At 36.3% G+C, this 23916-nt stretch overlaps 1 long non-coding RNA gene across 3 annotated transcripts in view; it reads left to right on the top strand.

Annotated features, from left to right (window-relative positions):
* The window catches only part of LOC123384639, a 491342-nt gene that overhangs the window by 212767 nt on the left and 254659 nt on the right, over positions 1 to 23916 (top strand). The gene's annotated exons all lie outside the window — the stretch shown is intronic.

Below are 23916 nucleotides of genomic sequence, written 5' to 3' on the forward strand. Positions count from 1 at the left end.
GTAATGGTGGCTTTTGGAAAAGCTTCCGGAAGGCAATAGCATTTTTGCTAGACCTTGAAAAATGAGCAGGCATTAAGCTAATTTGTGTTGTATAGCATTGGTGTGCTAAATAGGAGGCACTTGGCACTTTTTATTGCCAGCAGAAAAAATGATTTATATGGTAGAGATCATGAATTCAGAATAAGAACGATGTACACGCTATGACATATATTATGGGGAAATTACCTAAAACCCTAATATTCCATGCTTCAATTTTAAGCATTTCTTGGAAATAATTGTTCTTAATTTAAATACTCATGCTGTTATAATGTTTAAATTAGGGAAGTCTAATGTTACTCCATTTGATTCTCATGCATAATTTCCATTAATGATGATAAACCCACTAAACTTTAATTGATGTTATATCTCATATTCATGCCAATAGGAGAGCCAATACAATTTGCAACAATGACCCACAGTATCTGTATATTTCTATGTAAGTCACTTTGCTGCCAAATTAACAAACATCATAATATGTGATGCCAAGATCATAAATGCTCTTTTAAAAATCTAAAATCATGGAAAAATACTGGAATGTATACATGGTAAAATTCTAACTACAATAAATCACTAAAATAACAACCACTGTTAAGTTGAAAAGAACCCAGAGTGTGCACTTGCTAAATGTGTCATTGTTCTAATCGTGGTTTGTCAGATTTCATTATGACAAAAAGATACTCATTCCTTGCCAAGAAATTTGATAGAAATGAATAATTAGGCAAAAAACATACAAACAGATTTGAGCTTATTTGAAGGAAAAAACAAGTGCTAGAAAGTGGCAAATAAAAATACTTCTATTGACTGTTATTTTTACCACAGTGAAAATCCAGTTTTTCCTGTTTGGTGAGATAAACCTGAATTTTAGTATTCAGAGATTTCAGAGTATTCATTTTACTTCCAACTCGTCTGTAAAGTCAGCCTAAAAAGAAATTATATTGCTATTTATATACATTTTCAAAATCCTAATTAACATCACATTCACCATTTAGTAAATCATAGAGTTAGCCTTTCATCTTTAAAAATTGAAACTGCATGAAAGGACACAACTGTAATGAACTTTTGAATTAGTTTAAATATTTACATGAAACATTATTTTCTGAAAAAGTTTAGCATGTCTGTTAATTCCCTAAATTTTCATCATTGTCATACAGTAAATATATTGCTACCATTAAATGTAACCACTGAGACACCTGTCTTAAGATACATATGAATAATTATCTGGGTGGGGTGGCTAGAATAACTTGTTAATGCAGTTGACTGACTTGCTCACATCTGTTCCTGCCCAGCATATTGAAGTTGGTATATGTAGTATGACTTTAATTAATTTCATCAGCAAGATAAAAGTACTCTAGGATACTTAGGTATCTTTAATAAATGTATTTTAATTATAGAGATTATCGTTGAAATTTTGAATTTAAATATTGAGTCTAATGAATAAATTTTATGCAAATTAGTTTTCAAAGTTTCTTATGTTATGGTAGGTTAACAGAATTCAGCCAATATTGAACTGTATTGTTTTTAAACATTGACTGAATTCATACCAAAGATTAATTGCTAATTTAAAAAAATGTAGTTTTCAGCAAATTGAGCAGATCTATTTTTTTTTAGTAATTGAGGGAAAACATGAATAGAAAAGTAAAACAAAATACAAATGTCAGGAGGAAGGAGAAAAATTTAAGAGTAAGTTAAGGAGGCAGAGAAACACCTGGACATTCTGATGGAAATGATGATTAGGAAACTCTGGTATGTCCTTATGTCTTTTTTTTTTTTTTTTTTTTTTTTGGTGTGAGGGGTCTCTTTTAGCTTGTACTCCTGGATTAAAACAAACAAACAAAAAACTGTCACCAGAGAACTGAGAGCATTTCAAAGGAAGAAAAAAAACACACATATTTTTAATATGATGCAATCAAACTTCCTGAAGAGCTTTCTGTAACTTGACAAGCTCACACTAATCTTGTAAGAAAGGATAGCATCAATGATAGCCAAGAAGAAAAGTGAGAACAAAGCAAGATATTTGCCTTAAAACATATTGAGACTTTTGACCATATGAATTAGTATTGGGTTACATTCGTGTAAGGATGGAGGAAAAAAGAAAACAAAAGGCAAAATGACCTCAAAATAGATATATAAATATACACATTTGATTTATTGCAGAGCTGGCCTTACAAATGACTGAGAAAATGAGATTTGATTTTTACTGTAGATTATTCAGAAAAATTAGCAGAGCCTGGGTGGCTCAGTCAGTTAAGTGTCCGACTTCAGCTCAGGTCATGATCTCACGGCTTATGGGTTAGAGCCCTGCATGGGGCTCTGTGCTGACAGCTCAGAGTGTAGAACCTGCTTTGGATTCTGTGTGTCTTCCTCTCTCTATGCCCCTCACCAGATCATGCTCTGTCTCTCAAAAATAAACATTAAAAAAAAAAAAACCTATGGTGTGGGGGGATAGTGAAAGTTGTATGTTTTAGAAGGTAGTACAGAAATTAGTAATTTTAAGGATGTATTATGACAGAGCTTGCAAGTAATATGGGGAAATTTGAAAATATTCTAATATTTAAACTTAGGATTTATACATAAAAAATATCATAAAATGAAAGACACACCAAATACTGCAAAAAAAATCCAATTGCAATAAGACAATAATAATCAGAATATAAAGTATATCTGAATCAGCAAGATATAAAAATGTGACCATAAATAGAAAAATGTCAAGAACAGGCATTTCAGAGAAGATCAATAAGTGATCAATAAACGTGCAAAGAATAAAGAACTATAATACTATAATGTGCTGCCATGATAGCCGTTAAGATCTTGAGAGCCACAGCTTGACCAGTTTCCCCTTCTCACTCTGCTCCCATGGTTCCTCTTCTAAAAAGTCCTTATTACCAAATGGAACAAGTTCATAACCTGCTTATGGTGAGGTTTGTTCCTCACCAGCCCTCAGAACTGTGCAACCAAGCAGTTGCATCTTTCAGCAGGACACAAGGATTACCTCACCCTCTTAATGTTACAAAGCCTGCTCCCCACCATATCCCCTGGCCTTTCACTATGTTCTTGAGTCCAGCATCCAGACATATAACCCTGCATGATGTGCTGTGTCCCCTACACCTGTGCCCTGAGTTCATGTGATAAACTAGTAAACTAAAAAACTAGTCTTGATCTTCTCTTTCTATTGTCCAGTGTCATGAGTTAGACTATCCTCATAACCCCCAGGTAGAGTCACTTCCTCACCAAAAGGGTGAACAAAAGGTGGTGGAAACAGTGACACCTAAAGGCACAATAAATATCATATAAACTAGCCATTTTGGTAAACCCTGGGAAAGCTGGGCAATAATAAGTGTTAGGGCTATACATGAGAAATGGTAATCCTCTACTACAGGTAAAATCATGTTTTCACAAGACTTGCAAGATGAAGTTGCACATATGGGGGGGGGGAGTGTGTGTGTGTGTGTGTGTGTGTGTGTGTGTGTGACTTTTAAAATGTGTAACAGAAGACAATTCAGAATACTTATACATGTTCAAAATTAGATAAGTAAAACTAGAAACCAAATACCCACCAATAGCAGAATGAATAAATTCCAGCATATTCATAAAATGTTGGGAAAATATTTGTAGAATATTATATATCAGTGAAAAAATAAACTAGAACTCATTTACCACATGAAGGGATTTAAAAACCTATCTTACTGAACATGAAGCGCAAGAGCTAGCAGATCATATACTCTAAGAATTCCTTTATAACATGTAAAAACAGTGTGTAAGCATGAGATACCCATACATGTAGTAGAACTATAAAGCAGAGCAAGGCTAATGGCTAGCACAAAAATAAGGGTTGAGGGTCTCTCTGGAGGAGACAGAGGTGGCTGGTTAAGATCAGCACAGGAGCACAGATGGCTGGACGAGGTACCAGCAATTGCCTATACAGCTAGTTGTACAGAGAGAAGGTACTCATGTTCTGCAAATGTATTGTCCGCTCTTTCTTTGCATATTTTATATCAGAAAAAGGCTTTAGTACATACATGAGGATATGTACGTCTTTTGTCTTTGATTTATTTCATTTAGCATAGTGTCCTCAAGGTCCATTCATGTTATGACAAATACATATCTATTTGTTTACAGATTTTTGTGTGGATGTAAGTTGCCAACTCCTTTGGTGACATATTTTGTGTATGTGAGTTTCTAACTTCTTTGGTAACTGTGCTGTTATGGTAAGCGTATGATGAGATCTTTAAGAGTCAAACGATCTTCCTAAGTGGTTGTACCATTTTTGCATTTCTACCAGCAATGAATGAAAGTTGCTGTCGCTCCACATCATTGCCAGAACTTAGTGTGGTCAGTGTCTTGGAGTTTAGCCATCTATTAGGTACATAGAGGTAGCTCGGTGTTCTTTTCTTTTCTTTTTTTTCTCCTTTGAGGTAGTTCAGTGTTCTAACTTGCCATGCCCTAATGACGTCAAACCGATTTTTAAAAATTTGGTCCTGCTTGTTTTGTTGTTCTTACAGGGATAATTGGTCTGGTCTAAGAGTGTTTAGTAGAAGTCTGGCTGTATTAGCTTAAGAGCATTTTTGCTACATTTTGGAGCTGTTTCAGGTCCCTCAATTTGTCTAAAATGTCTATTCTAGTGCTCATTGTGCTAGGTAATGCAGTAAGATTAACCATTTGAATCATGTAGGTTAAGTTAGATTTACTTAAGGGTCTTCTAAAATTTTCTGCTAATTTTCTCCTAAAGAAAACATTGCAAATAATCTTAATTACATTTTTAAAAATTTTTTAATGTTTATTTTTGAGAGACAGGGGGAGAGACAGAGTGTGAGCAACGGAGAGGCAGAGAGAGAGGGAGACACGGAGTCGGAAGCAGGCTCCAGGCTCTGAGCGTCAGCATAGAACCCTGCATGGGGCTCAAACTCACGAACCACGAGATCATGACCTGGCCAAATCTGACGCTTAACCAAAAGAGCCACCCAGGTGCCCCACCCTTGATTACATTTGTTAATCTCATTGTTAAATCTGTACTAAATTATGGTAACATTTAGAATTTTCTGATATGACAATTTAAGATCATGGTTTCTGTTCTAGTCGATAATAGGGCCTCTTTAAAAGGAATGTTTCCGGGCGCCTGGGTGGCGCAGTCGGTTAGGCGTCCGACTTCAGCCAGGTCACGATCTCGCGGTCCGTGAGTTTGAGCCCCGCGTCGGGCTCTGGGCTGATGGCTCAGAGCCTGGAGCCTGTCCCCGATTCTGTGTCTCCCTCTCTCTCTGCCCCTCCCCCGTTCATGCTTTGTCTCTCTCTGTCCCAAAAAATAAATAAAACGTTGATAAAAGGAATATGTTTCAAGTTGGATGATATTTTTGTAACCTTACAATTCTAATTTTGTGTCCTATATATATAATTTTTAGTGAGAAGAATTCAAGTTGTACATTAGATTTTTTTTTTTTTTGTCTCTGTGGTAAAACTAGGAATATATTTTGGATAAAATCTCTAAGGAAAATAGCAATATATATTTTTTGTAACTGGATTACAGGAAGGTAGTAGGTTTGAAATAAATTCCTGAGGGAGCATCAAACTCTGAAGAATAAATTTTGCTCACATACAAAGGAATATCACTGGCTCTTAAAAGATTCTGGAGTCTAAAGATACCTACTTAAGAGAAAATCAGACATATAAAATTTTTCCTTAGGGGGAAAAATATTTTTTCTACTTAAAATGAAATGCAAATGCAAAGTAGGGAAACTTATGCAGTAATTGAAAACCTTTTTAACTGCTAGCACTTAAAGTGGTCTGTTAATGTTATTGTCATTGCTGGTTACTGAACTAAGGTCTGATGTATAGCAGATCCTAACCACATCAGGTACTGAGCTGACCGTGAAATAATTTGTTAAATCATTTATAAGTAATCCAGGCATAAAAAAAATTCAGAGATATTAAAGAACATGGAATATATTCTTTTAAGTATTGATTTTTCACTTTTGTGTTCTTAAGTATTTTTATTGCTTCTCTGGCTTCTATTGATGTTTATTCATTTTAAGAGTGTGAGCTAGGGAGAAGCAGAGGGAGAGGGAGAGAGACAGAATTCCACTCAGGCTCCATGCTGAGCATGGAGTGCTGGGCTTGATCTCAGGACCATAAGATCATGACCTGAGCAGAGATCAGGAGTTGGACCTTAACCAGCTGAGCCTTCCAGGCGCCCCTCTAGCTTCTGTTTTTTGTTTGTTTTGTTTTTTAATCCTTGTTTAGAGAGAGAAAGTGCACGCGCGCACGCGCGCACACACACACATGAGAAGGATGGGGCAGAGAGAAAGGGAGAGCGAGAATGCCAAGCAGACTCTGTGCTGTCAGTGGACAATTCAGGACCATGAGATCATGACCTGAGCTGAGATCAAGAGTCAGGTGCTTAACTGTGCCACCCAGGTGCCCCTGGCTTCTGTTTTTCAAACAAAGTGAAGAGTTTAGGTTTCCTTATAAGTAAATAAATTGAAATTTAATCCAAGAATGATTCATTATAGTAAATTGGTTTTATTCCTATTATGAGATATATGGCTTTAAATTTATTAATCTGTTGCCTATTTCCCTTACATGTAAAAATAGCATATGTGATTAGATACATATATGGTTTAGCATACTACTATAGAAATAATATATAATAGGAATAATATATACTATTTTTAGCCATCTGCTGCTATTAGATTTCCTTACTTGAATATTTATCTGAATTATTAGGATATGTGAAAGCATGTATAAATAGAGTTTGAATTTAGGGAGAAAAGCAAATAATTATGAAATATTTAGGGAAGATGAACAACAGAAAGAGAAGATTCTAATCCTAGAGACATATGTTCTAATTCATTCATATTTGAAAATTATTTTAGTGGCCTACTCAAAAATGTGATCTCACCATTTACCTCAGTCAGCACTGATTATATTATTTCAGTGAAATTATATTCTCTCACTTCATTTGCAGCTAGATGTGGCCGTGATACTAAAATTTAGACAATGGTATATGTGAATACACATATATTACTTATTTCATTGGAAGTTCAACTGTTATATTGACCTGTCAAGGCAAGAGCTTTGTGTTAAGAATGGGTAGCAACAATTCGGGTGCCTGGGTGGCTCAGCCGGTTAAGTGTCCGACTTCAGTTCAGGTCATGATCTCACAGTTTGTGGGTTTGAGCCCCACCTCAGGCTCTGTGCTGAAAGCTTGGAGCCTGCTTTTGGATTCTTTGTCTCCTTCTCTCTCTGCACCTCCCCTGCTCATGCTCTCTCTCTGTCTCTCAAAAATAAATGTTAAAAAAAAAAAATCGGTAGCAACTAAGAGTCTGGGAATTGAAAAATATCTTGGAGTTGTCATGCCAAACCTAAATAGACAATATTTAAATTATGTATTTTTAATTATATTGTTATTTTAATCCCAGGTATTTGGATTTTTTTTTTTTTTGTATTTTGTAGCTGGGCAGCCTGACAGATGGCATTTTAAAATCTGCTTGAATATTCCAGGTGTTTGGTTTCCATATCTGTTTACTTGAGGTAGAAGTACCTTCTCTGCCTAAGTTATAATATTGTTATAAAAATAAAATAAATGAATAAATAAATGCTACACAATTAACAAAATGGAAAACCATACAGCTTCTAAAGAGATCTTTGAGCAATTGGCATTTTCCAAAATTACCCTAGACAGGTCAAGTGATAGAGGAGCCGAGTAATTCATGTTGGATTTATCCTGATGGTCCTGAATCTCCTTTCCGACAGATGCATGTCTTTCAATTATATTGGTATTGTTTTCTATTAGCAGGTCTTATAGTGGTCTTTCAATTAAATCTGACAAGAAATGGGAATGAGATGTTAGAAGGAAAATAATTCATGAAGGTGAATGTGTGTTTATTCAGAGAAGATTCACATACACAGAAACATTGTAAACATATGCACACAATCTTTATATGTGATTGTGGTGGCATTTTAGAAATCAAGAAAATCTACTTCATAAGTGTAGATAAGACTTTTATTAGCATAATCTGATTTTTTCATAAATATGTGAGATGTTTGGAACAATATGACTTTGGAGAAATGGTATAGGTCTTTTTAGAGGATTACATTTGATCCTTGACCTTGAAAAGAAAAACACTATTTTGAATGTGGGTGACAATTTAAGTTATGAGTGAAACCGAAAACTAATGGATAGGCCAACCAGGATAGAAAAAGATCAGGTTTGAATTGAGACTAAAATACCACTATTATAGAATGCCCTCTCTGGAAGCTAGTTTTTTAGTGACGTGTAAGTTAAAGAGGATCATTCATGTATTTTTGCAAGTTCTGTTTCATGAAAACATTTGAAATGCCACTGGTATTCTACATTAAACTTGTCCCTCAGTTCTTTTCAGGCACCTGAGCAGTCACTACCTCTAAGAAGTGTTTGGGATACTTTTAAGTCACTTGACATTAGAACTTTAATAATGGCTGCTTTTAAGCAAATATCTGATCCAAATACATTTTCTGGAAAGGCTGCAGAAGGTGAAGCTCTAAAGTAGATATTAGACCTTCATGAAAAAGCAGAGATGTAGCCAGAGTAGTCCTTGAAGACTGAACTCATCTGTGCCTGTATTTGTGTACCTCCATGTGAATCAGTGGCACAGAAGGAATTGGTGCCAATGAGTATTTGAGAAACATGCTTACCTGCTGAGAAAAGCCTGAAGACACCTTTATACTTCTCCACCTCCAACTGATGTGTCTACAGAAATGTGGCTTATAAAGGGCAAAGAGACTTAAACTGTTTTATGAGCAGTGGTTTGAATTTTAATAGCATCATTAGGCCATGGTGTGTGACTTATTGTCACTTTAAAATGTGCATTATAAAAAAAATCAAAAGCTAATAAAAGTGTTAGTTAGGTGATAACTTCATCCATAGAAGGTCAGATGTAAGAGTATAGCAAATTGACAGGTTAATTGTTCTCATTAAGCATACAGGTTATCTTAAATTTGTATTATTAATATAACCTTCAGAGGAAAAATGTCCTGAGCATTTTAGCAGCAACCCATGCTGTTTTTTTTTTAATTGTTGTTTTAGTCTTTCACATTATCATGTGAACAAATGAGGAAGAAAATGTGTTTGAAGTTTTATTCAAGCATTCTATAGGATAAAATAATTGCAAGTGCTCTGTTTAAAATACATACCAAGGTAATGTTATTGGAGCCAAGGATTTGTGGAAGACACACAAAACCCTTAGGAATTGTAGGATTGAGAAATGAGGATGAACAGAATCTGATGGTTAATAGCAATGAGAAATTAACCTCAAAATGTAGCTATGCTTTATTGGAAGAGAAGAATCACTAGAATATGGATACAAAATTTGCTGCATATATTTACTACAGTCAAAGTGCTGGGCTTTGATGCACAGTGCTGATGAGATGTATTTTGTAAGCACTGCAGCAAAAGAGAATTTTATGGAATGTGCAACAGGGGCTTGCAAGGAGATGTAAAAAACAAAACAAAAAAAAGCTCTTTCAATGATGGACGCTAGATCTAAATTAAATCTTTGTAGAAGAAATTGCTCTCTTTTTCACACTGGTGCTGAGACGACAGAGCCCAGTGCTGGCACGAGAATATTCTTGTGGAATCCATCTCATATTTTCACAGCCCAGATGAGCTGTTAGTGTCTTCTGTTCATAATGCATATAGGTTCTGATTAAGCTAGCTCATCTGACTTAAGTTAGCTTCCCTCTGGCTAACTTACAATACCCTGGTTAATTGGGGCAAAGGTGTAGAAACACCACAAAGTATAATAGACAGGAATAAAAACTGCTTTCCCAAAACTCTGTTAGACATTGAATTATACCTTTTTTATAAGCCTTTGTTGCAAAAAAGACATACTCAAATACATACACAATACAAACAATGGGCTCATGCAAGAGGTTAAAAAAAAAAAAAAATTCCAGGCACATAGATGGAGGTGTCTCCTGTAAGTAACAGGAAGTAATGAAGGTATTCCAAAGATGCTAAGAGAAGTCATAGGCCTGACATGTAAAACTGCTGAGTTTGAGTTTTATAAGTAATTGATTAATCAAAATTTAGTGAACATTTGTAAATAAATGGAAAATAATTTTATGTAAAATCTAAAAATGTATCTTTGTATCACTAGTAACTTTATCATTTTTTTTTGTCAGAGCACCTCATATTTAAGAATGATAGTTCAGTGGAAAGTTGCATAGAGTTAGATGTTTCAGTTAAAGTGTCAATATTTTACTCCCATAGTCAGAGTTTTTCTTTATTTCATGTGCAGTGAAGTTGAATCACAAAGTTCATTAGAAGAATACTTGGGGAAGCGAATTTAGGAGGTCCTGTTTTTACCCCAGGGCATCTTTTAAGGATTTTTGGTAATGTAGATTCAGTTAAGTCTCTGATCCTGTTTCTACATTTGCAAAATAAAGGGATAAAGAATCTGAGATCTACTGATTACATATAATGTTCAAGGACATTCTGTTTGATTATTTAATAGATATTTTCAGTCAAAAATTATCTAAAACTTAGATCCTATTAGTCTTATTTTAAATAAGAAAAAAAAGTTAGATTCAAAGATGTTACATAATTTGCCTGTAGGCTTCAGGTCTAACTCCAGTCTAATTCCAAAGATTAATACTTTTGTGTGTACAGAAGGGTTATGCTAGACCAATTGTATGATCTTTTCTAGTTCAAAATGCCCACGTATTAATGTTATATGTTCAATTGTGACTGATGATTTGATCTGATTTACATTTACTAGTGAGTCTGAATCCTTTTAACATACCGGTATGTAACCTGCTTTGGAATGTCCAAATTGCAGAAATAAATGCCAAACCAACATGGCTAAAAAATAACTGTCAAAGCCAACCTGTGAGGATTAAATAAACTCTCAAACACTGATGACCTTCCATGTTAAAGTTGAACATGTGTGTAATCTGTTACCTCATAATTCTGTGCACACTGGGGGACATGTGTGAGAATGTTCAAAGCTGTATTTCTAATTTGTATGAAATTACATGCACAAAATTCTTTAAAAATGGAATATATACTTGAACATAATGGCATCACTAAAGAACGATTCTAAACCACAAAGGGGGAGAAGAAATTTTCAGCACAAAATTGATTAAGTTCCAACTACCATCAGAAGTAGAATGGATCTGGGTGCCTGGGTGGGTGGCTCAGTCAGTTAAGCCTCTGACTCTTGGTTTTGGCTAAGGTCATGATCCCATGGTTGGTGGGTTTGAGCCCTGTGTTGGGCTCCGCGCTGATAGCATGAGGCCTGCTTGGGATTCTCTCTCCCTTTCTCTTTGTCTCTCACTTGCTTGCTGTTTCTCTCAAAATAAATAAACTTTAAAAAAAAGTAGAATGGATAAATAAGACTATATTCACACTATAGGATATTCTAGTTGAGAGTAATGCACTAACTATGAATAAGACAACATGGATAATCTTACAAACGTAATGTTGGATTTAAGTCATATATAGAGAAATCTATATGATTCTGGTTAAGTGCAAAATCAGGCAATTCTGAAATATGTTAGAAATCAGGAAATTAGAGTAGAGAGTGGATATTGATCGAAGCTGAAAGAAGGTGGCTCTCTATTGCTGGCAATGTGCTTTTTCTTCTTGAGTAGCAGTGAAACATGCATTCACTCTGAAAATTCATTGATTCTGTGTTTGAGTTATTCATCTTTGTACACAGGTCATAATTTACAATTTAAAAATTTTAAAGCAAATTACTAAGTAAAAAGTTAAATGAAACCATGACAGTTATTTAGTAAACCTAGGATAAAGATCACCAAACAGTATTATTTAGTCCCCAAATCCTACATGAATGACGACTCCTCTATACCCCCTGACTTGTCTAGAATAATTTTGGCAAGTGTCAGTTACTCAAGGATCCCTTCAGAGGCTTTAATTAAGCCTCAGTGAGCTTTAATTAAGCGGAGACTTTTTATTTACTTCATAAATCTTTGGCTATTTTGATAATGACTACCTGAAATTCAGTTAAAAAAAAGTATTTCTCATTAAGTATGTATTTTTTATGTGGTTTATCTATTTGAAGAAGGACCTTATATTTTGTCACATCTTGAAAAGAGTTTGGTTGCATGTCACAAAAACAGTTTTCATTTGAAAAGTATATCCTGATAGAAAAAATGTTTTTCAACCTCTCCTCTTTTAAAGTTTAGTTTTAGGTATTCTCTTCCCCAGACTATTACCATTTCATATTTTTTTGCTTTGTCACACTGTACTCTCACCCAGATATCTTTGACCTGATATCCCTAGTGTCCCTTTTTGTCCCCCAGTCATTTCATTGTCCGTCTTCGCTATTTTCATCTCTTCAACATTTCTCTATTTTATAGTTCCTTTGCCAACAAATTTTGCTTTTCTCTATTGCTTCTGTCATTCACTTACCAAATGAACCTCTTTTACTTCCCATTAACTGAAATCAGAGACCTGCCTCTACATGCCATAGGTACTATCAGTGATGCTAAAAACAATAGAGAATATTTATTTAAAATACTTTGCATTTCTGCAGTTGTTAGCACTGTATGTTTCCTGCCTTCCTGGCCAGCTTTTAGCTTATTAATAGCAAACTCTATCTTTCTCCAGTTTTTCTGATTATTTTCTAGGACCATTGTAGACCTTTTCCCCTTTGTCCACAAAAGTTGTTTCTTACTATGAATCTTTGTACCTCTATGATTTACCAAGTCTCCATAAGCAGTGTCTTCCAAGTTTCTGATTGTAACGTAACTATATGCTGATGGCATCCATATTCTTTTGAAGTGCCCTGAGACCATGATTTGGGTGCTAGCTACTGTTTTACATGTGAAAAGGTCTCAGTGAAGAGTGGTGAGTGTAAAATGAGATAAGGATGAGAAGGAAGGCAAAAAGTGCATTATCAGATGTTACTGTGATAAGCACCTGGAGAAAAATTCAGTGGGCTTTTTTTTTTTCTTTTAATATTTTGAGAAAGAGAGAGTGTGAGCAGGGGAGGGGCAGAGACAGTGGGAGACACAATCCGAAGCAGGATCCAGGCTCTGGGCTGTCAGTACAGTAGCTGGATGTGGGGCTCGAACCTGTGAGATGTTAGATCTTGACCTGAGCCGAAGACTGAGCCACCCATGTGCCCCCTGTGGGCTACTTCTTAAGAGTCAGTAGGATGCATGATTCGGTCATATGGCCAGAGCTGCGACAAAGTAGGTGTGTTTGTCCACTGGTAGGGGACTTCTAAAGTCAGTGTCCCAGTACTTTTGGCCTCCTTGCAGTCAGAGAAGACTGCGCTGTCAAAATTTTCAGCCAAAATCACATAAGTGCTGGTAGGTAGACGTTGGGCCAGTATTTATAGAAATAGAAGTGGAGGGGATGTGGATGGGTCAGAGGCAGGATCTTTGCTCTACTCAAAGCCAGTCATGTACTACATATCAAATCTATAGTGTATTTTTGCTGATTATAGTGGGTATTAATAACTTTAAAAAGAGAGTTTATTGAGTGAATCAGCATTCTCTGTCAATCGATGAAGTTGGTTCCAAGTCAGTAATCAGTGGCCTCATCATCTTCTACCACCCGTTCTAGGGCTCTTTACTCTCAGAAGCATACCTGCTGGTCTGGGTGGCTTTCTCAGTGGGTAACCTAGATCTTTATCCCTGGGGATCTAAGCCCCCAATTATAATGTTATGTCAGGCCATCAGTGTTGCAACTGCAGAGTCAAGGACACACTCGTGGAATCCACTGAATTTATCTCTCACTGCTCACATTTTGTGGCAGAAACATTCCATAATAATAATAGTATTATTATTATATAGTTTATATTATAAGATTATTTATAATAATAAGTATATAAAGAGGTCATTTCTCTTGACTGGAAAGTAACTCCTTTCTTTACATACATGTCTACTTTTATAAGAGCTCCAAATGAGCATTAGCAGCAGTCACTTTAATTTTACTGGGCTGCATACTACATCCAGTGGTATGTGGTCCTATCTCATTTCCAGAAACCAGGAGCTTTAGATTTACAGAACCTAAAGTTAGACGATTTTATAAATTTACATTCCACATTTTAACTCAAAATCCCCATTGAACCTGTCAAATGTGGTGTAAGAGTAGCAGTCTCACATTTGTAAAAGCCACAGAAAATCAGGTTTGCTCTTACATTAAGGCAAGAGGATTTCTAAGTGATACAGGCTATTTAGTAGAAACTTACCAGAACATACTATTTAAACTCAGACATTTGAAAGTATAGTTCATCAAAAATCAAAATCAAAACATGGAGGGCTCTTTTTTCCCCTCCACGTTATTAATTAGAAATCAAACCTAACATAAGCAAAACTGTATCAGAAAGAAACAGTTCACACAATTGAGGAAAGATTCCATGAAAACTACAGAGGAAGAGAGCTTTGGGCTGTTAGGGTGGTTGGAGCTTGTGTAGGGGGTTTTGCAGTATTTCTCTGGGTAATTCAACTAGAGTTTCCTTCAGATGCTCTACTCAGTATTCAAGTCCTAGAAGGGTGGAGACTCTTTTGTGTCATTTTGCGTATTTACCTTTCTGCAGATAGCAGGAGCAGTTCCTTATGTGGATAAATGCTGAGATAAAACCATAATTAAAAAAAACCCAAGTGTTCCCTACATTTTACCCCTTGGCTGTCAAGCAAATGCATGTGTACATACCTGCACATACACACTATTAAATAATTCTAAAAAATGTTCATGGAGACTATGTGATGTCTTATTAGGACAGGATACAAAGTCACAGCCAGAGACACTTTTATGGGTTCACTGACCTCTGATGATGTAGTCTCCGATTGGCCTCAGCCCTCCTGTGATTTCATCACAATGGCATGGAAAAGGGAGAGAAAAGGATATTATTTATAATAATAATAATAATAATAATAATAATAACTATTATATTATGTATTTATCATACATAATAAATGCTTGGTATGTGTGTATCATGCATGTGTATCTAGCAAGCAAGGAAAAACCGGAAGTGGCCTCTTTATGAAACTGATATTTGTGACTCTCATGTTCCATTTCCCATTATCTTTATTCCTGTCTTCAAGTGGGCCTTCGGCTGAATCGAAACCTTTTCTACATTGAGCCAAAATCATCATTCCTGAGAGTTGTCTAAGATCAAATAATTCCATCAGCATCTCACATTCTACCAGTTTGCTTCATCTATGCTAGGTGGCACTATCAGCCTCTAAAGAAGAGCAAATATTATTGTGTGTTGGCTAAAATGTCCCTGTCCATTAGTCTGAAAACTTCTGTACATGAATAGAAATATTCTCATTAGTCACAGAAATTAAAAGCATTTATCCTGTGTGTGGTGTGAATAGGGGCAGTAGGAGGATACCTCAATTCCCAGAGCAATTGGTTGGTTCTGAGACCAATATATTATGATTTTGCTAGAAAAGCACTATATATGAAACATTTGTTCAAATAAAGTTACACCTAATATTATGGTACATAATTTTTCTTTAATCCCTTAGCCAAATGTTCAGTGGGCCATTTTACTTACTGTATAAATCAGGTATAAAATTTGACTAATAAACCCTATGGTGTAAGCCTCTTATGTATTTTTTTTTCACTGAAGTATAATTGTTAACGTGTGGAATATCACAATGGAGTGTTAGAGTTTCAGAAAATTCCTAGACTGTTGCAAATAGAGACCTGAGAGGACAGAGTTATAAGATTATATGCATATTAAATGCATTTCTAGTGAGAAATAACCACTGTTGTATTGGCAGTGGAAGGAAGCAAACATAATCTGAATTGGTAATAAGATAAAAAATCTTAAAAACAGGGAAACTGAAGGAGCAAAATTACTTGTATTCCAAAGACATATATCCCACCATACTGTCCTCCTCCTCAGTCCAAACCTACTTGTAAACAAGTTCTTCACATCCAGTTAAGGCATCAGGATCACAAATGGCCCTTTATAATATGCAAAGGAGGCATAGCATAATTAAACAGTCATGTCTACATGTGAACATCTACATTTACCCCAGGAGTGCCATTTTAAAATGTAAGTTTTAATGGGAAGGAACTCCTAGTGGTTTCATGTGGAGACTTCAAGAATAAGAGGAAATAGTGATGGGATTTACCTTGTTGTTGTTGTTGTTGTTGTTGTTAAGTTTATTTATTTTGAGAGAAAAAGAGAATCCAAGCAGCCTCCACACTGTCAGTGCAGAGCCCAACATGGGGCTCAGACCCACAAACCATGAGACCATGACCTAAGTTGAAATCAGGAGGCAGCCTCTCAACTGACTGAGCCACCCAGGCACCCCTTACATTGTTTTAAAGGATCATTAAAACTAGATTCTGGGGGCACCTGAATTCTGGGGGCTTATTCGGTTATCATCTGACTCTTGGTTTCAGCTCAGTTCATGATCTCACAGTTCATGAGATCCTGACCCGAGTCTGGCTCTGTGCTGACTGAGAGGAGCTTGCTTGGGATCTTCTCTCTGGTCTTCCCCTTCTCTCTCTCTCTCTCTCTCTCTCTTTCTCTCTCTCTCTTTCTCTCTCTCTCTTCCTCTCCTCTCTCTCTGTCCTCCCCCTACTCAAATAAATAAATAAAAAATAGATTCTGAAAAGTTAGGGAAATGAACACAGGCTGTGTTGGGAATCAAACTACATTTGGTTTGAAATGTACTTGTGTCAAAACTTAATTGTGTTTGCTTCAGTGATGACTATTTTACTTATACTTACTATAGAAATCAGTTTAATGTTTAATTTTATAAAAGGTATTCTTTTCAATTCTCCAAATTCACAGGATTCATGACTTCTGAAAAGATAGGCCCATTGAATTCCGTCAGTCCCACTAAGGTTTTCACATAAATGCAATTAACCAAAGTGACGTTAATTGTTCCTTGTTTCAATTGTCTACAATTGCAAATGGCTAAGTGGCAAAAAGTAACTCTAAATTTACATATTGCTTAATACATGTAAGTGCTCAATATGTCATTAATCCTTGGCATTATTATTACCTTAGATAAGTTTAATATAGTAAAGAAAACATTTTGGGTCGTTTAGCAGTAATTCTTTGTTTTTTGTTTTGTTTTTTGTTTTTCATTTTGTTAATGTTTATTTTTGACAGTGTGCGAGCAAGGGAGGGGAAGAAAGAGAGAAGGACACAGAATCCAAAGCAGGGTCCAAGCACTGAGCTGTCAGCTCAAAGCCCAAACCGGATCTTGAACTCACAAATTGTGAGATCATGACCTGAGCCAAAGTCGGATACTTAACTGACTGAGCCACCCAGGTGCCCCTGGAATTCTTTTTTTGTTTTTAATATTTCATTTTATTTTAGAGCACATAAGTAGAGGAGAGGGGCAGAGGGATAGAGAGACTCTTAAGCAGGCTCTACAATCTGCATGGAGCCAGGCAAGGGACTCAATCCCAGAAACCTAGGATTGGGATCTGAGCCAAGGTTAAGAGTCAGACGTTAACTGACTGAGCTACCCAGGGTCCCCAGAAATTCTTTTAAGTTCTTACTAGAATTTTGAATGTAAATCATGGCTTTCTAAATTGGGACATCTTTCTGACCAAGGTGGCTGCTTACCACATGTAAATTTGTTGTATTTACATCAGCCTCAATCTAGAAGATGAATTCTAGTTCTCCATGATGAGACCAAATAGCATGTATTACAATTCCCCCTCCCCAAATAAGAAAAGACTTTTTAGTGTGCCAAGTTAACATGTCTGGAGGCAGGTTGAGAAGCTGGTGTAGCTGGGGTCTAATGTCAAATATTAAAAGGAAGCAGCTATTGGTTTTGTGTTTAGTGTTCCAAAATGCAAATAATTACACCACATTGATGGCTTCTAAAATTTACCATGATGGAGTTGGATGAATTGTCATTTGTAGAGCAACACTGTTACAGAATTACCTGAGGTTTAATCCTGTTTTCACAGTCTACTTAAGTAAAATAGTAGACTTATTTCCAGTAATAATTATCATATTTAAATCCATAGACATTTTCAATTTAGCCTTCTGTATCATTAATCTTTTGCCCTATTTTATGTACATGTTTCCAACAAAATAAGCTTGAAGAGTACACTCTATTAGTCATCTTAAACAGTCTTATATTAAGCAATTTACCAAATTTACTAATACATTCTATTTCCTCTTGAAAATAATTATTATATAATTTTTAACAGCTTTATTGAGGAATAGCTAAAGAACTATATATATTTAATATGTACAATTTGATGAGTTTGGGCATATGCAAATACCCACAATACCATCGCCACAATAAAAGGTAACCGTCTAGATGAAGTTTTGTTGATTTTCACTATACTGCCAAGTGTACCATTGATCAAATAAGGAAATTTATTTTATTTAGGTTATTGCAGTAAGAGGAAAATCCCAGAGAGAATTAAGTTGTAACTGGGTAAATTGGATTTTTTTTTTTGTGATCATGGGAAGTCTCAAACTTCTGGATAGGACATGTTTATCTGTGTACTTAGCTAGTTTCACAGGGACAAATAGTTCAGCTCATCTTTCATGAGATAAAAAATGGAGGTGGTGGTCCTGTGTGTCTGGCTTGTCAGCATGTTCAGATGAAAGGGAAATATCTGTGTGGCCATGTCACAGGTAAACGAGTTGTCCCTGAGTCTTAGAGTAGTCGTGAGGAGGAATGGACACCCCATTTCACTGAAATTATTTGGGACAGGTTTCTTTTTGGTTGAAATCTGTTTCTCAGAACACAGAAGGATGGAGGGACTTACTGTTTTCCAGGATCTTGTATCAGGTAACATGTGACTTTTGTCACCACTGTAATCTTTGTTATTTCCTTCCTTCTACCTGCTTAGTATTGTTTGCTCTTATTTTTCAGTTAAAGGGAAAGTTTAGGTTATTGATTTAAATTCTTTTTAAAATACTTATTTGCAGTTATACACTTTCCTGTAAGCACTGCTTTAGTTATGTATCATAAGTTTTGGTATGTCATCTCAAAGTTCAAAATAGCCATTTCTTTTGTTCATGATGGTTACATTCATCACTGAAAAATTCAAGCAGTCATAAACCTCCTGTGTAGGGTTAATGTGGGCCTAACAAATAATCTCTCACAAACTCCAAAGCCAGTTGAACCTCTTGAGGCATAATAAAAAACATCAGGTGATTTACAGTCCTGGAGAACAGACCTCTTAAAAGAGGGATACATGAAATGGAAGAGACAAATATTCATGTGAAAGTTGTGGTGGTGCACCTGGGTGGTAGGGTGGGTAGGTAGGTAGTAGGATCCTACTCCTGAATTCCACTCAGGTAATGATCTCACATTTCGTGGAATAGAGCCCCCCACTGGGCTGTGTGCTGACAGTGTGGAGACTTGTTGGAATTTTTTCTCTCCCTCTCTCTCTGCCCCTCCCCTGCTCGTTCTTACTCTCAAAATAAATAAACATTAAAAAATAATCTTAAAAGTTATGGTAAAGAGTCAGGAGATGAATCCTGAGACTCTTCATTCCAGCAAATTCCAAAAGGATGGTGAATGAAAATCTTCCTACTGTGCTAATTCCTCATAAAATGTGACACGTTTTTAAAGATAAAGCGTCGGGGTGCCTGAGTGGCTCAGTCTGTTAAGCATTATACTTCAGCTTAGGTCATGATCTCAGTTTGTGGGTTCCAGCCTGATGTCAGGCTCTGTGCTGACAGCTCGGAGCCTGGAGCCTTTTTCAGATTCTGTGTCTCCTTCTCTCCCTGCCCCTCCCTTGTTTGTGCTCTATCTCCCAAAAATAAATAAATATTTTTAAAAAGTAAAAAAACAAATAAGGTGTCAATGCTCTTGGTGATGTTGTCCACAGTACTGATTACCTTTTGTACAGAGGCAGGCATGACCCAAGTGTTTCTCTAGACATACTTTATGGTCCAGACATTGGCTTACTTGTTCAGGGAGAAATCCAGCCTGGGTTTGGTCTGATGCACTGATGAGTCCTTTGAATAATATGTCAGTTTGTTAGCCTTGTACTCTTAGTATTTCTTTGGATTCTGAGGGGAACTAGATATGCATCAGTGGAGAGTTCTGATAAGGATCTTGGTGCTCAGGTCATAGTTCTTGGGGCTAAATTGGAAATGTCAGTTTGTAGGCTTGGAGCTGATATTGAAGAAAATGGAACAATTAAAAATTTCATAACAAGTTTCCATTCATGTCCTGTTAACATGTCAGACAAACACTTATTGAGTCTATACAAATATATTGCCATGAGTGTAAAATAACCCAGTAAAAGTTTCCAAATTCTGGAGGGTACAACAAAGACAAAAATACAAACATTTTATTTCTGTTTGTAAAACCATAGTCTCCTAAATTGTTTTTGAGTTATATATAGCTTAAAAGAAGAGAAAGTGGTTCCGTATATCCAGAAAATAGAATATTATCATATTAGCAATACTCCAAACATAACTTAGTCATTTGGTTCTATGTATGTAATTCTTAGTCTGTTTGATCTTGGTTTAGCAATCTCATGACCACATTTGCTTCTCTACTAGAAATATGGAAAAATTTATTCTATTATGTGGTCTTCCACTTATTTATGAAATGCCTTCAGGAATCTCTACCCAAAACTACTTTACTGGATAGTAATTTTCAAAGCGTCTCTGAATCCCTTTTTATTAAAGAACTTTGTGGTAGCTGATTTGCAAGTACTTTCAGGGAAGCATCAGAGTAAAACAACTCTCTGTAGATGAAAAAGATCTAAAATCACTGTGGTTGACTTACTAACGATAAATTTCAAAAGTGACAGACCTGATGAGATTTTATTGTAGGAACAATGTAACTGACAAGAAAATTTTCTTGTTTTTGTGACATGCAAAGCAAACTGAAGTCAGTCAAAAAGAGTTTTATATAAAATATCTATAAACAAAATGAAAGTCTCTATTTTCAAGGAACAGGATATTACATCTAATTTATGAAAAAAGTTGAACATAATCTCCTTACAGAGAAAAAAATACCTGATGTATAATAACCCAGAGATCTACTGTATCATAATACACCAAGAATATATTAAGATTATCAAGTAAAAAGAGTAAGCCTGAGGAAGATACTAAGTAACTGTGTATTAATTTCATAAGTGATGTGAATCTCCAAGTGAAAACCACTAGAATATTCTGGATTCAATTTAATAAGTAAAATTGTGACTAAATCAATATTTTAATAGCAACAGGAATTATGATGAATCATACTAAACTCTCATGGCCTAATATCAGGAAAATTAATACCAGGACAGTGATAAACAAATAGAAACAGTGCAGTGACAAAGCTATGGAAATCTCATAGGATTTCTGCAATATTTACTACATTAATAACATTTTACTCAAATTTAACCCTGTGAAGGGTTATTTGCTCTTCTGAGTTGATAGCACTTTCACTCTAACTCATATCAAATCACCTAATTATTTCTACCATCTCTCTTTATACAAGGTGAAAGAATAAATCCTTTGTGATATTCCCAGGAGCCCCCTTCACATGATAATTGCTTTTCCATCCCTTCTCTTTAAATTTGCATGTGTCTTTAGGTCTGAAATCAGACGCTTGTAGGTGGCATATAGATGGGTCTTATTTTTAACATCCATTCTGTCATTCTATGTCTTTTGATTAGAGCATTTATTTAGTCCATTTACATTCAAAGTAATTATTGATAGGTATTTAATTATTGCCATTTTTTTACTTATTTATGGTTTTGTAATTCTCTGTTCCTCTATTTTACTTTATTCTCACAGTTTGCTGGCTTTCTTTTGTGATATACTTGGATTGCTTTCTCTTTCCCATTAATTTTTGTATAACATGTATATAGCAGTCTATATCAGGTTGATGGTTGCTTAAGTTTACATGTATTCTTTTTTTAATTTTTTTAAAATTTTATTTATTTTGAGAGAGACAGAGACAGTCTTAATTTGAGAGAGAGTGCGAGTGGGGGGAGAGAGAGAGGAGACAAAGAATCCCAAGCATCAGCGCTGCCCTGAAGTGGGGCTTGAACTCAGGATACTGTAGATCAAGATCATGACTGGAGTGCACACCAGGAGTCGGACATTTAACCGACTGAGCCATCCAGGTGCCCCAAGTTTGAACCCATTCCTCACTCCTTTACCCCCATCATGTTTCAGGAATGTGATGTCCTACTTTATATCCTTTTATTTTGTGAATGGCCTTGACTGATTTTTATAGATATACTTAATTTTACTGCTTTTATGCTTCCTATTTTCTTGCTCCTATTTATGGTCTTTCCTTTCCACTCAAAAAGTCCCCTTTAACATTTCCTGTAAGGCTGGTTTATTTGCCATGAATTCCTTTAGCTTTTGTATGTCTGGAAGCTTCTTTATTTCTCCTTCCATTCTGAATAGTAGCCTTACTGGATAGAGTATTCTTGGTTGCAGTTGGTTTTGTTTTGTTTTGTTTTTCTTTTTCAGCATTTTCAGTATATCATGCCACTCCCTTCTGGCCTGCAAAGTTTCTGCCGAGAAAATCGACAGCGTTATGGGGTTTCCCTTGTAACAGTTTTATTTTCTCTTGCTGCTTTTAACACTGTCTTTCACTACTTTCTGCCATTTTAATTATAGTGTGTCATGTTGTAAACCTCTTTGGGCTGATTTTATTGGGGGATCTCTGTGCCGTCTGGATTTGGATTTCTGTTTCTTTTTCCACATTCAAGAAATGTTCAGCTATTATTTCTCCAAATACACCTTCTGCCTCCTTTTCTCTCTCTTCCGGGTTCCTTATAGGCAAATGTTATTAGGTTTGATGGTGTCACTCAGTTTCCTAAGTCAATTTTTATTTATTATTATTTTTTCTCTCTCCTGTTCAGCTTGACTACTTTCCATTACTCTGTCCTCTAAGTTGCTGATCTGTTCTTCTGCTTCCTCTAGTCTAGTGTTTACTCCATGAGGTATATTTTTTTCTTTCATTTCCTGAGTTCTTCATCTCTGATTGGTTCCTTTTTTGTATTTTCAGTCTCTTTGTTGAGGGTCTCACTGAATCTGTCTACTCTTTTTCTCAAGTCCAATGAGTGTCTTTATGACCATTGCTTTAAAGTCTCTATTGGGCATATTACTTATCTCCCTTTCATTTAGGTTTCTTGATGTGATTTTGTCTTGTTCTTTCATTTGGAATATATTCCTTTCACATTTTTTGTAACTGTGTGTCTATTTGATGTGTTAGGAAAGCCAGCTATGTCTCCTGCTCTTGAAAGTACTGGCCTTATGAAGAAGAGGTCCTCTAGTACTGTGCAGGACAGTGTCCCCATTCACCAGAACCTGGAGCTACAAGTGTCCTGTGTGTGTTGCCTGTGCCCTGCTCTTGTGGCTGAGCTCATTTGCCTTCAGTCCAGTCACCTGCAATGGCTCTTCTTGACTTGTGAGCAAAGTTTGGTCCCATTGTTGTTAGTGAGCCAGTCTTGGGATGCCTTAGGCTTGAGTTGGGTCTGGCCAGGTGTTTGCCAGAGCTGCAGTGGCATTGAAATGCAGGGTGCTTTTTCCCTGTTGCCCCTGAGGAGCTTTTGTTGGTGGGTGGGGCCTGCAGTCAGATCATATTTCTGCCCCCACCCAGCCCACTGTTGAGCCCACTGTTGTAGGACTGTTGTGTGTGGTTATCTTCCCCTCTCCCCAGGGCAGGAGTTACTTCGGAGTGGTGCTGGCACCTGTCAGGACTGCCTGCACGTGGCCAGGTTTGTGGCACTGCTTTGGATGGACTCCAGCCTCTGCTTACTGGAGGGGCTGGGTCTGCAAGAGAACTTTAGGTTGGTCCTGAGGTGTTACCAAGGTTTGTGCAGGTGTGTTGTGGGAGGGGACCTGCAACTGCCTGGGAAAAGGCCTGCTGGGTCAAAGGGGGCAGCTCTGCAGAACACAGGTAGGAATGAGAAAAGTTTACTCACTTCTGCTGTGGGAGGAGACCTGAAGCTGAGGCCTG

Source organism: Felis catus, chromosome A1, assembly GCF_018350175.1.
Source record: "Felis catus isolate Fca126 chromosome A1, F.catus_Fca126_mat1.0, whole genome shotgun sequence".
In the NCBI taxonomy this organism is placed as follows: domain Eukaryota; kingdom Metazoa; phylum Chordata; class Mammalia; order Carnivora; family Felidae; genus Felis; species Felis catus.